Genomic DNA, 17,758 nt, shown 5'->3' on the forward strand with positions numbered 1-17,758 from the left:
AATAAAGATATTTTTTCAAAAACATTATAAATAAATAAAAATGGAGTTGTAAAAATTGTTCAAGTAATCCACAAGAGGGCACAAAAGGGGAAACTAAGGAATGAGGAAGTAAATGAATAAAAGGAAAACATAATACATTGGCAGACTTAACCCTTAAAAAGAAGCACACAATATAGAGCAAAGTGCATGAGAAAGTTTAAAATTCCATTCAAGGCCAAACACGGTGGCTTATGCTTGTAATCCCAACACTTTGGGAGGCCAAGGCAGGCAGATCACCTGAGGTCAGAAGTTCCAGACCAGCCCGGCTAACATGACGAAACCCCGTCTCTGCTAAAAATACAAAAATTAGCTGAACGTGGTGGTGAGTGCCTGTAATCCCAGCTACTTGCGGGGCTGAGGCAGGAGAATCACTTGAACTCGGGAGGCAGAGGTTACAGTGAGCCAAGATTGTGCCACTGCACTCCAGCCTGGGTGACAGAGAGAGACTCTTCCTCAAAAAAAAAAAAAAAAAAAAAAAAAAAAAAAAATTCCATTCAGGCCCCTAAAGTCCCCCAGGTGAGTTACATAGGTAACCTCATTCCATAACCTTGCCAATCACTGTAAGGCAGCCTTATCATTCCATTATCTATCTGTTTTATAGATGAGGAAATGGAAGACTCATGAGCCTAAATCATTCATTTTTGAAGGTTACATGGCCAGTGTGTAACAGAGAGAAGATATGAATCCAGGCCTGGAGAAGGAAGGAGACATTTACTATTTACCTTACTACCCTCCCTGCACTGTGCCAGACCCTTCCACAAATAATAGCTTAGGCCAGGTACAGTAGCTCACACCTGTAATCCCAGCACTTTGGGAGGCTGAGGCAGGCGATTCACGAGGTCAAGAGATCGAGACCACCCTGGCCAACATGGTGAAACCCCGTCTCTACTTAAAAAAATACAAACATTAGCTGGGCGTGGTGGCACATGCCTGTAATCACAGCTACTCAGGAGGCTGAGGCAGGAGAATCGCTTAAACCCAGGAGGCAGAGGTTGCAGTGAGCCAAGATCATGCCACTGCACTGCAGCCTAGTGACAGAGCGAGACTCTGTCTCAAAGTAATAATAATAATAATAATAAGTAACTTAGTGAAATGGGTCCCTAAGAGTGAAGGCCATCCTGAGGCCCCCGAAGACAAGCTTTGTTCCCATTGCCTAGCTAACTGCCCATAGAGCATATGTTTAATAAAAACTCAGTGAAGAAATTGATGAATGATTTCCCTTTCACACAAATTCACAGCTTCAACAGATGAGTAAGCTGATTTTGAATAAGAAAATTCTCCTTCATTCTGAAAAACAACAACAGAAAAAAAAAACCGGCTGAACTAGAGATCATGTCTTTTTTGGGCTGCTGCAACAAATCGCCATGGACTGGGTGGCTTTTAAACAACAGAAATGTATTTCCCACAGTTCTGGAGGCTGGGAAGCACAAGATCAAGGCACCCACAGATTGGGTGTCTGGTGAGTGCTTGCTTTCTGATTCATAGAGGGCTCTCTTCTCATGGTGTCCTCAGATGGCAGATGGGGTGAGAGATCTCTCAGGCCTCTTTTATAAGAACACTAATCCCATCCATTAGGACTCTGCGCTCATAACCTAAGCCCTCCAAAAGGCCCCACCTCCACATGCCATTACATTAGGAATTAGACTTCAATATATGAATTTCAGAGGGACACATTCAGTCTACAGCAGACAGGAATCAAGTTAAAGAACAGAACTGCAGCCTCTGCTTCATCTGGGTGTACGTAATAAAACAGATCCCCAGAAAGACAAAGCTCCTTGCACCATCCCAGTATTGTGAATTTCTGCCTCCTCCAGAAATGGAAACACCCTGGCAGCCCTTTGGTTATCTTAGCAAACATGAAAATGAAATATTCAAGAAGGAAAGTGAGATATCACAAATTTCCATCCTTCATACTCTCCGCCACCACTCCCCAAAAAATAGCTAGCTCAGGATGGATTGCATCCTGATAATCTTGCCTTAAATGCCCATAAGTCTCTTACCATAGTTTATGGGATTGGGATGAGCATTCCTCAGACACTTGCTACTTCACCTCTCATACCCTACATCCAACCCACAATCTTCTATCCAGCAAAAATATCCCTCAAGGATAAAGGGAAAGCAAAGACTAACTTAGCGAAATAGGTCCCCAAGAGTAAAGACTACCCTGAGGCCCCTGAAGACAAGCTTTGTTCCCATTGCCTAGCTAACTGCCCATATATAACATACGTTCTGTAGCCCTATCAGATCTCCCACCCCAGCACACTGCAGGTCTGCCAATACCTCCCCTTCTCCACTCCTGCTGGTGGAGACCAAGCCTCCTTTCTCTCTTGCCTGGAGCACAGCAACAACCTCTGAACTGGTCTCCTTTCTTGCTCTCTTGTTTCCCTCTACACTAAATTCCCTATGAGGAAGCAGCATCATCTTTAAGAAAACAAAAATACAAAAAAACCTGATACGTTGTCACAGATTATTTCTATTTTTTCTTACTGCTTTCTTCACCCGGCTCTAGGTGCAGCTTCAGCCACATGCTGCAGATGCAAGGATGAATTAGAAATGTGACTTGCTCACATCAATCCCATACATTACTCCTTATTCTAACACCACTCCTGCTGCTTTCTCTCCTCTTCTTCCTCTTCCCCCTCTTTATTCTCCCCTTTCTCCTTTTTCTACCCTCCCTGTTTTTATCCTTCATTTATTTTTGTCCATTGTATTGTCCAATCACAATGTAAGTCCTACAAGTGCCCAAACCATGCCCTGCCACCTTTCACCATGCCAGACATGAATACAGAGAGTATATTCGCTCAGGGCCACTTTATGGATAAAAAAAGGTTGAGAAAATCCTGGGACCTTTAAAGGGGGACATGATGCAGAAAATAAGAAGATCTGGTTTAGCCAAGAAAATCCAGGGATGGTGAGACACAATACCCTCAAGGGTTCAGTCAGTGCTGACTGGTTAATAGATTCTCGTGTTATTATGCTGCTTCGTATTTTGAACTTGCGTGCATTAATATGCCTTTGCTATTGGGTCATAATTTTCTTTTTTTTTGAGATGGAGTCTCACTCTGTGGGCCAGTCTGGAGTGCAGTGGGACAATCTTGGCTCACTGCAGCCTCCACCTCTTGGGTTCAAGTGATTCTCCTGCCTCAGCCTCCTGGGTAGCTGGGATTACAGGCATGCGCCACCGTGCCCGGCTAATTTTTGTATTTTTAGTACAGACAGGGTTTCACCATGTTGGCCAGGCTGGTCTTAAACCCCTGACCTCAGGTGATCCACCCACCTCTGCCTCCCAAAGTGCTAGGATTATAAGCATGAGCCACTGGGTCATAAGCTTCTTCATGAGCTACCTATCATGATCCCTGACACTTACCATTGGCACAAAGTTGTTGCTCAATAAATATTTGTTAAATGAGTAAATAAATAAAAATGGCAGCTGATCCAGTAGACTGCAGGGTACCAGATACGGCGAAGGTATGATGATGCAGATGATATAAATAGCAGCCAGGACTGTACTGGCTGTTTCTCCTGCATTGCTTTATTTCTTCAGAAGGGGCTAGCAAAACATTTATTACAGCTGAGTAACCTCATGTTCTGGGCAGTGAAAAAACGTGCCAAAGACTATACTGCCCGGAAGGGATAGAACAGGGATTTAGTCCCGGGCCATTATGACCCTAGATTCCGTGCTCTTTTCATTTAACCAGGAAGGCTTGGTCTGTCACTCTATAGAACGGCAGTGCTTGATCAGGTGCCTTGCAGGTGGGGAGATACAAAAGAGCTCTGGCCATCAGGAGTGTTTGGTCCTTCTAAAGAGCAATAGCACCTATTCGGTCTTTGCCTCCTGTCCACTCAGACATCCCAGTGATTTCAATGGAATTGGCTTCAGCCCTACACTGCCAAATTGCAGAAGGATTCAGATGACTGGAGGAGGAGACAGAAAAAGCGAGACCTGTTTTCCGAACCTCCTTCTTTATGCTATGGAATTCAAAAATATTATCAGTTATATTTTTTATCACTTCCTTAAGAAGAGGCTGCATGCCATTTCTGTTTCTCTCCCAGTTGCTAGAAACTGTAAATGAAACTCAAGCCATATCTGTGTATTCTTGAGACAATGAAGATGTCTTAAACCTGGGCTCCAAGTGACTCGAATGGCCACTTTCATTCTAAAGCCATCGCCCACTCTTTCACTATGCTTTGTGGTCTTTAGAGTCATTGATCAATTACTTCAACGAGGATTTACTGAGTCCCAGACTGTGTGCCAGGCATTGTCTTAATCACCGGGTGTAGCAGTGTTCCTGCCTCCATCCAGCTTACTTTCTAGAGAGAGAAGGGAGAAAGTAAACAAAGTAACAAATAAATAAAGTAGATGGTTTTAGAGAGTAATAGTTGATTTGAACACAAAAAAAGCAGGGTCATGTGATAGAAGGTGACTTGGGTAGGACATTTTTTACACTCTGTAAAAGGAAAGACTCCTCGATATATCATTGATGAGATTTTGTTGTTTCATAATATTCTTTGACTACATCTGTCCAGCATCTTATTAGCTATAACACTGTAATCATTGTTTGGAAATATTTCCTGTGGAAAGAATAAAAGCATTTACTTCACAGCTAGCATGTTCACAGATTTGAAAGAAGTTTCATTAAAAGCACCATTGCTTTCAAAAAAAAAAAAAAAAAAGGAAAGACTCCTCTTAGTTGGGGGACACTTGAACTGAGATCTGATTAATGGGAAGGAGCATTTTGGAAAGGGGAACGGGGTGGGGAGTGAAAAGCCTCCAGCAGTTGTTGAATCCCTGCCACCAACAGCCTCAGACATGGCCTCCAGCCTCAGATCCACTCATTACTGGCAGGTTTGTTTGTTTTTTTTTTTTTTTTTTTTTTTTTTTTTTTTTTTTTTTTTGAGACAGTCTCTCACTCTATCCCCTAGGCTGGAGTGCAGTGGTGCAATCTCAGGTCACTGCAACCGCAGCCTCTCAAGTTCAGGTGATTTTAATACCTCAGCCTCCCAAATAGCTGGGATTACAGGCGCCTACCACCACGCCTAGCTAATTTGTGTATTCTTAGTAGGGATAGGGTTTCGCTATGTTGGCCAGGCTGGTCTTGAACTCCTGACCTCAGTTATCTGCCCACCTCAGCCTCCAAAGTGCTGGGATTACAGGCGTGAGCCACTGTACCCAGCCTGGGAGGGATTTTTTTTTTTTTTCCAAGGGTCCCACTCCTGTTGCCCAGGCTGGAGTGCAGTGGTGTGATCACAGCTCACTGCAGCCTCTACTTCCCAGGCTCTGGTGATCCTCCCACCTCAGCCTCCCAGGTAGCTGAGACTACAGGTACATACCACCATGCCCAGCTAATTTTTGTACTTTTTGTAGAGACAGGGTTTCACCATGTTGCCTAGGCTGGTCTCAAATTTCTGGGCTCAGGCAATCTGCCTGCCTCAGCCTCACAAAGTGCTAGGATTGCAGGCATGAGCCACCATGCCTGGCCTTTACTGGGACTTCCTACACATCCTCACAAGACCCAAATGAGGTGCCTAACACATAAATATGATCGTTAAGACTCATGGACAAACTCTGCTGCACCCCTCATTGCCTTTGGATAAAGTCCGAGAGCTTATTGCAGACCTTCATGGGCTGGCTTGCACCTACCTCTCTGGTGTCGCCTGACTGCATGTCTGCTTGGACCTATGTGAATGAAGGAGAAGACAATGGGGAGAGGGGCTGTGCTGGGGAAGGCGGGGCTACTTGCACTCCCCTGCTCCCCGAGACATGGTGAGCGAGCTCCCCATGAGTCAAATGGACACAACAGGAGGAGGTGAGGCTTGAGTTACCGGGCTGGTGCCCAGCAGAGATAACTGCACAAATAGGAGACTCCAGCTGTAAGACGCTGTGAAGGATGCTGCAGGCGCAGGGGAGGAAGAGGCATGGGGGAGTTCCCACCAGATGAGACCTCCCAGGTTGGGAGAGGTGAGGCGCTCCATGAGAGAGGCACCACGTGGATGCCCGAAACACAATGAAGCTTTCGTGGCAAAGGTGGCCAGAGGAGCTACTACCACAACCATCAAAGCAGAGGTCACTGCCCCTCTCCTTTCCCTTTATCCTTACCTCAACCCTCCAGAAAAAGAGAGAGGAACAGAGAAAAGGCCCCAGCCAAGTCCCTCAGGACAACGGCTTAGCATTGGCTCTGATGGGAGGGCAGAGAACCTCACTGTGATGTAGGCCTGCACTTTTATACTAGAACTGACAGGCTGGGCCGCGATGGCTCACGCCTGTAATGCCAGCACTTTGGAAGGCTGAGGTGGGCGGATCATGAGGTCAGGAGATCGAGACCATCCTGCCTAACATGGTGAAACCCGGTCTCTACTAAAAAATACAAAAACAAAAAAATTTAGCCAGGCGTGGTGGTGGGCACCTGTAGTCCCAGCTACTCGGGAGGTTGAGGCAAGAGAATGGCGTGAACCTGGGAGGCAGAGGTTGCAGTGAGCCGAGATCACACCATTGCACTCCAGCCTGGGCGACAGAGCAAGACTCCGTCTCAAAAAAAAAAAAATTTATAAATATATACACACACACACACACACACACACACACACACTAGAACTGACTGGGCTGGTCTCTTATGCCTGAAAGTGGACAGGAAGTTGTGGGATGGGGTCAAGGCTTGTGAAGGCACAGGACAGGAGGCTTTCACCAAACGCGGTTGGTCTCAGGGATCATGGAAACATGAAACGTTTTCATGGTCGTCCACCCCTGGTTGTTCAAGGGTGGTTACTTTAGCCCTAATACCACTAATCACCCATGGATCAGACTGGCGGGGCTAACACATGAATAAGAAAAATGCTCCCTCCCTATCGCGAATTGTCTCAAGGTCTGTAGCCACCCTCATATGAACGGATTTATCCAGGAATTAACTTATGAATTATTGAGCATCAACCCCACAGCAAATATGGAGCAGGGACATGTGTCTACTCAGTCACATGGGATCCCCACCATAGCCTGATGTGCTGTTAGTGTCCCTTTCACAGACTGAAACCCTGAAGCCAGGACATTGTTCCAGGTCATGTGGCTATTAAATGAAAGAGGCTGGATTCACATTCTGGGCCACCCAACCCCAGGATCACCAGCGGCTTCCTGAAGGAAACAGAAATAACCATGGAAAGGGACAGTTCAGGACAGACTGGGGGGCCTTCAATGTTGTGGTTTGAGTTTTATGCTTGGGGTAACATGTAGCAAACATGCTCATACATTTTAAATCATATGTTGCATCCCATAAAGGTCTAATGGGCTTTAAGTGGGGTTGGAGAGAAAAGCGGGCACCTCAACCTGTTGTGCAGAACAGAAACAGCATCTGGAGGCAGGCCCCCAGATGGCTTTCACCTGGCGCCCTGCTTGGCTCCTGACACCAGTGATTGTTTTCTACCTGGGCCCACAATTGCTTTTGTCTTCCAAGCCTCCCTCCTTCAGAGAGCAGAGCCAGTCTTTTGCTTTCAGTAAAAACCTCTCTCCTACTATCAGTTGATGGGGTACATGGAAGAATACCCTGCTTTTTCAGCTAGGAGGTGGCAGGGGACCAGAATGAGCTGGCTTGGGCCCCACATCCCCCTGGATGCTGGAATTTGACAAGAGCCAAGCATCCCCAGGCCCTCTGCTAGGGTTTCTGGGTAAAGAGGCGCACGTCTGCTGGAGCTGCTGAGTTTGGGGGGGCTGACGGCCATGTGCCAGTGTGTGGGGGATCCTGATGCACACTGGATCCCGAGAACAAGACAAGATGCATCCCTGGAGCCCCTGCACCCAGATTTGTCCAAAGTCCAGAGGTACCCAGAGCTACTGTGGTGCACGAGACAAATATTTCCCTATCCCCGCTTTTTAAGCTTAAGCTAATTTGAGCTGGAGTTCTTCCACTTCAAAACCACAGAGAGGCACTTGTTGCTCTTAGCAGGGCCCAGCAGACACCGCCACCTCATTGCAGAGCTCACACGGGGAGTCCCTGCTTCTTAAACTGCTTTCCGGGCTCTATATCGTTTCCTCTTCCTCTCCTTTCATCTTTGATTGACAACTCAGTTTAGATATGCTTTTCCAGAATTACCCCATTCAACTTCCCTCTCCAATGGCCAACTTCCAAAAGCCATCCAGAGACCCCCCACACACACACCCTTACCACCCGCCACCCCCTGCCGGCCCAACCCCTGCGGCCTCCCTGGGTCTATAGGGTTGAAGAGGCAGCACAGATGGGAGGATGCACACAGGAGGACAGGACAGCCCTTCTCAGCCTCCCCTCAGCCTGCCTCACCCATCAGTACAAGCAAACCTTAACCACTCTTTATTGTTTTATTCATTTCTTCAAACGTGGTAGAGCTGTAATAACCCCACTTTTATTTCTTTCACGTTTTCAGTATTGAATTCTTCCCAATTTTTTTCTCTCCCCCCACCAGTCCCCCACTTAGTACACTGTCTCAGTTCATTTCACAAGAAATTGTCTCAGATTACAGAGTCTTGAGGACACAGAAAGATATTTCTGTTTAATTTATTTTGAGCAGCGTCTGGTCTGGTGAAGCAATATGTATAAATAGTGCTCCAGCATCCACACTGATTTTGGAGGTGCCATCCCAGCAGGCTCCCCTTTTTCTGGGAGAGAATAATGAGAAGCCACATGCAGCGCCTCCCCTTTGAGATGTGAGACAGCACAGCGGGAGGGCCATGGACCATGAGGCCCCACAGACTTGAGCCTGGCTTCTGTCTCCACCACTCTCCAGCCATGTGGCCTCAGCTAGTATCTCTCTAAGCCTCGGTTGCCTCATCTGTAAAAAGGGAGTACTAATCTACTTCATCAGTTGCTGAGTCCCCAGTCAATAGCAGCATTAAAAATATATATCAATAGATAGATGGATGGATAGACAGCTAGGTTAGATACATGACAAACTCCAAGCACTTGATAAAAGAAAGCTGTCATTACCAAAGAATCTTTTTCAATGCTTCCTTCACACTCACAGCACTTTTTGCACCACCCTATATATTCCACTCAGAAAGCTATCAGAGGGAGTGATCTACCCCAACACCCTCCATTAGCCCATGCTCGAATCCCCTCTAGATACCCCTTATACACTCATTTAAACTTGGATATCTCCAGGGACCAGAAACTCACTACTTTGCAAGACGGTAAGTGCATCTCAGAATTCTAAAGTGTTGGAACTTCCGAGATGCTGGCTGTCTTAGCTGAAGGAAAGGCCAGTGGCTGAGCTCAGACTGGGCCCTAGGTCCCCTTTCCCAGTTTAGAGCTCTGTTTCATACCGGGAAACCTCAGGCAACCAGGCTGTGTAGAGCTCCTACCTTAAGAGACCCTGCAGTCCCTGAGCCAAGCTCCCATTTCTGCCCCTGGGGGACACACTCCACACAACCTCTGAGGAGTTTCCATTCTGAGAGTGAGACCCCTCCCTCTGTGCCAGATTATAAATTCCGCTTTACTGTACTCTGTGAACTTGCAAAGGACCTCACTCACCCTAAACATCCACGTTATCGGACAAGACAGTTTCGTTCATGTTCTATCTCAGCTTAAAGCCTCCTCTTGGCCCCTCAAGGCCTTTCTCAACCTGATCCCTCACCTCACATTTCACCTCATGAACCTTATTCTTCAACCTCAAAGACTCCTCTCCTTTCCTCAAACACCTGCATTTTCTTTTCCTAACTCCTGACATTGTCTGTGTTGTTACCTCAGAATTTATTTTTCTTGCCAGACAGACTCCTATTCATCCTTCAAAACCTGGTTTATGTGCTTTCTCCTCAGTGAAGACTTCGCTGATATACTAGGCAGGGAGTGTTCCACTATATTCCTTAGGGGCTCCCACAGACTCATGGATCTTAGCACTCTACAAGTAATATTAAAAATTACCTACTGGCCAGGGGCGGTGGCTCATGCCTGTAATCCCAGCACTTTGGGAGGCCGAGGCGGGCGGGTCACGAGGTCAGGAGATTGAGACTGTCCTGGCTAACACGGTGAAACCCCGTCTCTACTAAAAAAACAAAAAATTAGCCGGGCATGGTGGCGGGCGCCTGTAGTCCCAGCTACTCGGGAGGCTGAGGCAGGAGAATGGCGTGAACCTGGGAGGCAGAGCTTGCAGTGAGCGGAGGTGGTGCCACTGCACTCCAGCCTGGGTGACAGAGCGTGACTCCGTCTCAAAAAAAAAAAAAAAATTACCTACATACTGGTCTGTCTTCTCAACTGAGCTGCTTAAACTTAATGTGTCTAGTCTCTCTTCCTCTGTTCCTGAAACAATGATGGGCACAGAGCAGTATCATGTATCAGTGTAACAGACAGAAACAAATAAATGAGTTGAAGTGTCTCAACTGGGTGTTCAATGGCAAATTTAACTTAGTAAGAGGGAGCTCTTTCTTGTATTTTTTAATTGAAACTTTTATTTTCTGAGAAGATAGAAAACATGTGGATTGACACAAGACTGACTTTCTTTTTCTTTTTTGTTTTTGAGACAGAGTGTGGCTCTGTCACCCAGGCTGGAGTGCAACGGTGTGATCTCAGCTCACTGTAACCTCCACCTCCCGGATTCAAGCAATTCTCTTGCCTTAGCCTCCCAAGTAGCTGGGATTACAGGCACCCGCCATCATACCCAGCTAATTTTTGTATTTTTAGTAGAGACACGGTTTTGCCATGTTGGCCAGGCTAGTCTCGAACTCCTGACCTCAAGTGATCCTTCCACCTCGGCCTCCCAAAGTGCCAGGACTACAAGCATGAGCCACCACACCTGGGCAAGACTTTCTTTGACTAATCACCAGTGACATTTCTTTTCTTCCAAGAAATGGCCTAGATGCTACCAGGACCCGGCTACTCTGTGGATAAGAGCACACAGAGGTGAGGTGTGTACCAGGGAGGGGCCAGGAATGGAGGCTTTGTGGCATGTTCTCCTCCCAGGGAATTGACTCACAAATGTGCCCAACACAGAGGGACCAAAAGATATTTCTCCATCACAGTGTGGGGCTCTCCAGCTCATTCCCTAGGGGAGCCTGTGGCTTTGGCTCCACTGTTGTGGGGCTTCAGGACCAAAACTGAACAGGAGCTTCCAGGATTAGTCCCCTACAAGGGGAGCTTGTGGGAGGGAGCTCTGCTCATTACCCTCATGCTGTGCAGTGTCTAGCAAATTCAGGCTTTTAAATAGTGTGAGCATTTATTGGTAGGAGAATTCAGCAGGAAGGGTACAAGAAAAACCTCTTGAAAGGTTCTGTCTGAGCAAAGGACTACTGCAATCCAACCTTCTTTCCCCTTGATCTGAAAAACCATCCAGGAATGGCTGATCAAATTTGTTGATGCAAATTAATCCACTAACTCACTCATTCATACATTTATCCTATCATCTATTTACTTTCTCATTCATTCTTTCATTAATCTGCTCACTTACCCATTGTCTTAGCCCACTGTCTTAAGACAGAAGCACTGAAAATGATTCTCTTTTAATAATACAGACTGGGCAATTTATTAAAAGAGAGATGCACTTGCCTCACAGCTCTACAGGCTGGGAAATCCCAGTGCATGGCACAGGCATCCAGCGAGGGCAACCCCATAGCAGAAGGCAGAAGCACGCATGTAAAACAGAGAGAGGACCCAAAGGCCAAATTCATCTTATAACAACCCACTCATACAAGAACTAACCTGTTCCTACAACAGCAATAGTAGACCTTCCATGAGGGGTGTGCCCTCATGACCCAATCAACTCTTATTAGGCCACATCTCCCAACACTGCTGCAATGGGGATGAAGTTCCCAACACATGAACTTTGGGGAGACACACTCAAATCGTAACACCTGTCCGTCCACGCAGACATTTCTTTCTGCTCTCCCTCCCTCCCCACTCCCCCACACAAAGGCTCATTCATGCCACGAACAATGGGGACCACAGCACCACTTCCCACTGGGTCCACAGCAAGCATTAAACCAGGCAAAACAAAATATGACAGTTCAACCTTTCAATCATTTATGCAGTACCTCCTAAGAGCCAGACACTGTGCTAGATGCCCATGTTTGTAAATATGTGTTGGCTATTGTTCCCACACTGTTCAAATGCTGGATTTTGATTGATGTAGATGTTTGGATATACATCAGTTGTGAAAGAATATTAGCCAGAAGGTTACTATTGGTTAAGTTGGGGGATAAGAACTCAGAAGAGTTGCAGATACTGTTGCACTTGTAAAAACATGCTTTTGTTACTTTTTAAATTTAAAACATTCTAACAAGGAATAACAAAGAAAAAACTGATTGCCCAAATAGTACATCTGCTTTCTCATATGAATTATGTACATTTATCTTATTCACTTATGGCAGTCTGTAATTTTTGTTAAGAGCATAGGCTTTGTATCAAGACATAGGTTTAAATCCCAGTTCTGCCACTTACTATCTAAGGGACCAAATGTTCCTAAGACTCAATGTGTCCATCTGTAAAGGGGGTAACAGCATAGTTAATTCACAGGAGGAAAGGATCTATGTGATAATATCTCACATACCGCCTGGCACCAATTGGCATTCAATCTCAATGGGGTCAGGGGGCATATTATTTTTGCTTTTACGGAGCTCAAAATCTATCATAGGAAAAAAGATCTAATTTATTCTAAGTACCCCCAAAAGATAGAAGAAGATCAGACAGATGGCAGTGGCAGAGAGAGCGCTTTCATTTGAGTAAGAGGAAGAATTTTAAACCAGATATCCAACAATGCACTGGAGGTTGCCTTAGGAGGTAGCAATCCCTCTGCCCCTGGAGATGGGCAAGAAGAAGGTGGGCAAGAACCTGGGGGAAAGGTAATAGAATCCTGTCACCAGATGAGGAAACTGGACAAGCTGCCTGTGATAGATGTACTGCAGCCTGGAGATGCAAAGGGCCTATCATAGTCATAATTATTTGGCAAAACTATATGTGATCACCCTTAATGTATAATCACAACAAAGCTTGTGGCTGTTTTATTTGTACTTGTGTTTCATTTTGTTTTATTATAGTAATAACACTTAACACGAGATCTACCTTCCTAATAGAGTTAAGTTTACAACACAATGTTGCTACATATTGGCACAATGTTACAGAGCAGACCTCCAGAACTTATTCATCTTGCATAAGTGAAGTTTTATACTCAATTTTTTAAATGAGATTTTGTTTAATTTTTCCTTATTTATCTTTGTGGCTGACTTGCTTTTTTTTTTTTTTCTTTTTTTGTCTTTATAGCATCAAGAGCAGACTGTGCCCCTGACAACTCAGCCACGGGGCAGGCGAGGCCAGCTCCAATTGGCCTGGACCTGCCAGTGTGCAGTCAAAGGAAAAGCTTCTCCTTAGGATACAGTTTCAACCAAGAGATGGTATCAATTCTGATTTTTTTAAAAAAATTTACTATAAGCCAAACTTAAAAAAAAAATTTAAGATACCCATCAGAACACAGCCAGGGTTAACTAGTAGTGAGGTGTTAGTAACTGGGAGTGTACAAGTTAAGGCAAGTGGACAGCAAGAGGGAGGTAGCATGGCTGAGTTTGTCCCAGGAGGCCTCTGAGTTGCTTCCAGCAGGGCATCTTCGCGACCACAATGGGCTGGCAGGGCCACCCTCAAACACTCTCTGGGTATCTGCCAGGACTTCCCTTTGCTTGTGCCAGGATGTTAGCCCTGCTTTCAGCCTCTCATGAGTGTTCCTAATAACCAATAAGTCCTGAGAACCATCAAAATACAAATGCCCTCTGACCCAGAAATCCCACTCCTTAAGAATAATCTGAGATACATCATTGCCAGATGAGGGAAATCTTGTCACAAACAAAAATGCTCACTGCAGCAGCAGGCCGGGACTGGTTCACCTATCATGGTCCATCCGCTTGCAGGAATGTGAAGAAGCAATACAAAATGAAACTCCAGTAACACCACAAAGCAAGGAGCTGACTTTACTAAATAAGAAAGCTGAGGAATGGTCATGTCATATGATTCATTCATTCAATTATTCATTCATGTAGCCATGTATTCACTCACTCATTGATTCAACAAACCTCATGCTGGCCTCAGGCAAAGTGCAAAGAGATGTCGGTCTGGCCACCTGGCCTTGGGCTGGTTGTCTCAGACACCAGTTCTTCCCCTCAACATACACACCCACACAGACACATATATGCACACACACATACACATGTACGCACAGAACCACATGGGCACACACAAATGCTGGATCCTAGGTGGGAAGAGTGAAAGGTCAATCCCTCTGTGTCCTGGTGCCTCATGAGACCTATGTTTGAGACTCAGTTCTGTCTCAAAATGCAGTTCCGGCAAGTCATTCCCACTTTCCAGAACTCTCTCTGTTCCCTGGTCTGTGAAATGGGATAATGGCACTTTTCCCATCTTACTAGGGCTTGGTCTTCCTCAATTTTGCAGTTATCTTTATCTGGTAACCTGATAAATATGTCTTGAATTCTTGAATAGCGGATTGGCTAAAAAAAAAAAAATCCTCAGGGAACTTTCCTACCCTAAAACATTCCTGTGGGTCTTTCTCATTTTCTGGTTTTCTTTGGAAGGCCTGCATCATTCCCAGCATGTGCAAAAAGGCCTTAGTTGAAACAAAAATGAGCTTTGAATCCTGCTTCCTCTTTGTTCCCTCTGCCTATCTCCAGGTAAATCATTCAAACTCTGATCTTTCATTTCCTTGTTTCTAAAACTGAGATATGAATGACACACACATAGTCCATGGTCCTGGCCCATAGTAACCACACCACCCATGTTGACCTCTATCAAAAAGATCATAAGCACCTTCGAAGGAAGAGAGGGATGCAGGAGGGAACTAGCAGACTATTAAGTCTGGAAGGGAAGTGCTTGGTAATTGCAGTATCTCAAGCTAGGAAGGACCTTAAAAGCTTACCTAGCTCAAGCATTCCAGGTTTAGATCAGCCTTACAACAGCCATCCCATCTGTCTGAATGCCTCCTGTAGTGGGGGACTCACTCCCTAATGAATCAATCCCTCTTGTCTTTGGAAAGGTCTTCCAACTGAACTGGAATCCAACATCCAGTGAAGCTCCTCCAATCATCCTTTTAGCTGGACCCTCTGGGGACCAAGACAGCAGACCAGCTGCCTCTTCTACAGGGCAGCCCTCCAAATGGCTGGGGCCACTGTCTTCTCTGCACTAGAAGACCTTCCTATGGTAGTATCCTTCCACATAAGCTATGACTTCTATTCCCAGGAAAGCCTGATTTGTCTCCTCTAAATGCACTTCCACTTATCTGTGACCCTCTTACAATGAAATCAGAGAGAGATAACCCTGATCTTCTAACTCAGAGCAAGCAAGCTCCCAGGTCTTCAGAGGCCCTGCAGGTCACACAGATGACAGCGGATGACCAGAGGGCACATGCCTTGTCTAAAGTGGATGGCTAATCCTCATCCCAGCCATGGACAGCCTTGCGGGGATTCCAGCCAAAAGAGAAACCAGAGACTAAGATTTGGAACATGAAATCTCCTGATCATTTTATGTTGGCAATAACTGAAACTACACACAAAGCCTTAAAACTGTCTGTGGACTGCATCCATCTAGGGGCCATTTACTTAATCATTTTGTAGGTATAAAACCTTTTGTGGATCTGATGAAAGTTTGACCAAACCACAGAAAAACCAGACACAAACTTCTGCTCCAAATGTTTTAAAGGATACATGGATCCCTGGGAGCCACTCTTGGACCCCAGGAAAGAAAATCCTCATTGGATGCAACATCTTGTCTAATAAGACAGGCCCAACAATATCAAAGTGACCATTTTCCACAGTTGCGCAGTGCCTCAGTAGCACAGCGACAAGGAAATCTAGAATGAGGTGGGGGTGCTTCCTGCTGAAGCTCCCCAGGTGTGTGAAACAGAAGCAAACTAAGATATATTGCATGCTCACCACGTACCAGATGCCTCTTGTGTTATCTATCTCTATCTCTTCCATCAGCTCCATTGGCAAAAGAGAAAATTGAGGCTCACTGAGGATAGCTGCTTGACCCAGGGCAGCCAGAGAGAGCAACGGAGTTAGCACTGGAAGACAAGACTAGCAGCAAAGCTCACATCCTTCAACTGCAACTTGCATGCAGCTGGGCAGCGTACCCCATGCAGCAGGCCTCTAACAAAAATGAAACCCTGCAATTTCAAATTTTCCTGGAACCTTTGAACTTAACCAGGAGCCTGGAGATGTGGCCTTCAGCTTTCCATGATTTGCCTGGTAGAAATCATCAATGAGAGACAGATTAGGAGTGAGAAAGACCCACGTAGACATAGAAGTGTCGGCATGGGCCCAGGCGTGGTGGCTCATGCCTGTAACCCCAGCACTCTGGGAGGCCAAGGTGGGCGGATCACCTGAGGTCGGGAGTTGGAGACCAGTCTGACCAACATGGAGAAACCCCATCTCTACTAAAAATATAAAATTAGCTGGGCATGGTAGCTCATGCCTGTAATCCTAGCTACTCAGGAGGCTGAGTCAGGAGGAGAATCGCTTGAACCCGGGAGGCAGAGGTCACAGTGAGCCGAGACTGCACCTCGCACCATTGCACTCCAGCCTGGGAAACAAGAGTGAAACTTGGCCTCAAAAAAAAAAGTGTCAGGATGGGGCTCTGGAAGATGACAAGTCATGGAATGAAGTTCTGAGGAGGGGGACCCAGCACACAGCTCTGGGACAGGCCGGCAGGCTGTGCCTCCTTCTGCAGATGCTTGATAAGCATCTCTACCTGTCATCCCTGAGTCTTGCCTTGAGTGGGGAGAAGTGAGGACTCATTTTCCAATAACACAACTACTTCAAATTGTGCTCAATAAAGTGGCACATGAAACTCTGGTCTGCTACAGAACATGACACGCAGGGATTGGGGGAAGGACAAAAACACCTCTCTGACCTAGAGAAGGCTGGGAGGGGGGGATAAAATGCTCAAATAGAAATGAGATCTAAATTTAGATCAAGAAAGCTAAGTTCCTTGACAGTAAATGTAAAACCAAACGAAGACTATTCTTTCCCCACCCCCTGCTCCATTTCCCCCGCATCTTTTTCTCCTTTTACTGGAAACTTCTTACTTGAAAGTCTAAAGAGCTGGTACATCTCAACTACTTTAAAGTATTATAGCAATCTGAAAACAAGCTCTCGCATTTGACTCTCGGCGGCCATCGCCGAGCTCCTGGCTGCTCAGCTAGAATCAAACAGGTGTGTTCTCACGGATTTGCCGCTATTTTACTCTGAAGTTAAGTCAAGACACAGACACATCTGCTTCCAACTATAGTCACTCCCTAAAGAGCGAAGTGTGCTCAGGCTTCAGAAGGAAACGAGTCTGTGTTCGGAGAGAACATCTCCCCAGCCCGCATCCACCCCCCGCCTCTCGTCCCTCACTGTCATCTGGGAAGATGGGCGTCAGCTGAAGTCTGTGACCTTCAGCACTGCAGCAAAGAAGAGAACCCGGGTCTTACCTGGCAGGGAAGCACTCAGGGGTGCTAGCGGAGGTCCAGTCCTGGGCCCAGGCCCACTGGAAGCAGCAGCTGGGAGAAGACACCAGCCCCAGGAATCCTCCTCCTGGGGGTCACCTGTCAGCCACTCGCCCACTCTCCCCCCAATAATCTCACAAACTCAGACTCTAAACAAGACTCGCAGTAAGTGTGGAGGCTTTCCCCAGGCCAGGGGGCCAGAGAGGGAACCAGCTTGAAAACAAGTAACTAAATACATACAGTTAGAAGGAAAGGCTTGAAAGTTACAGAATGAGATAGAAAGTGTGTG

At 46.1% G+C, this 17,758-nt stretch overlaps 1 protein-coding gene across 1 annotated transcript in view; it reads right to left on the reverse strand.

Annotated features, from left to right (window-relative positions):
- Nucleotides 1-17,518, reverse strand: part of COL22A1 (collagen type XXII alpha 1 chain) — a 325,869-nt gene extending 308,351 nt beyond the window's left edge. The window contains exon 1 of the mRNA XM_055348666.2: nucleotides 17,455-17,518. The gene's annotated coding sequence lies outside the window, so the exon portion shown is untranslated. The remainder of the gene's footprint in view (nucleotides 1-17,454) is intronic.
- Nucleotides 17,519-17,758: the final 240 nt, after the last annotated feature.

The sequence above is a fragment of the Gorilla gorilla genome, chromosome 7 (assembly GCF_029281585.2).
Source record: "Gorilla gorilla gorilla isolate KB3781 chromosome 7, NHGRI_mGorGor1-v2.1_pri, whole genome shotgun sequence".
Taxonomy (NCBI): Eukaryota; Metazoa; Chordata; class Mammalia; order Primates; family Hominidae; genus Gorilla; species Gorilla gorilla.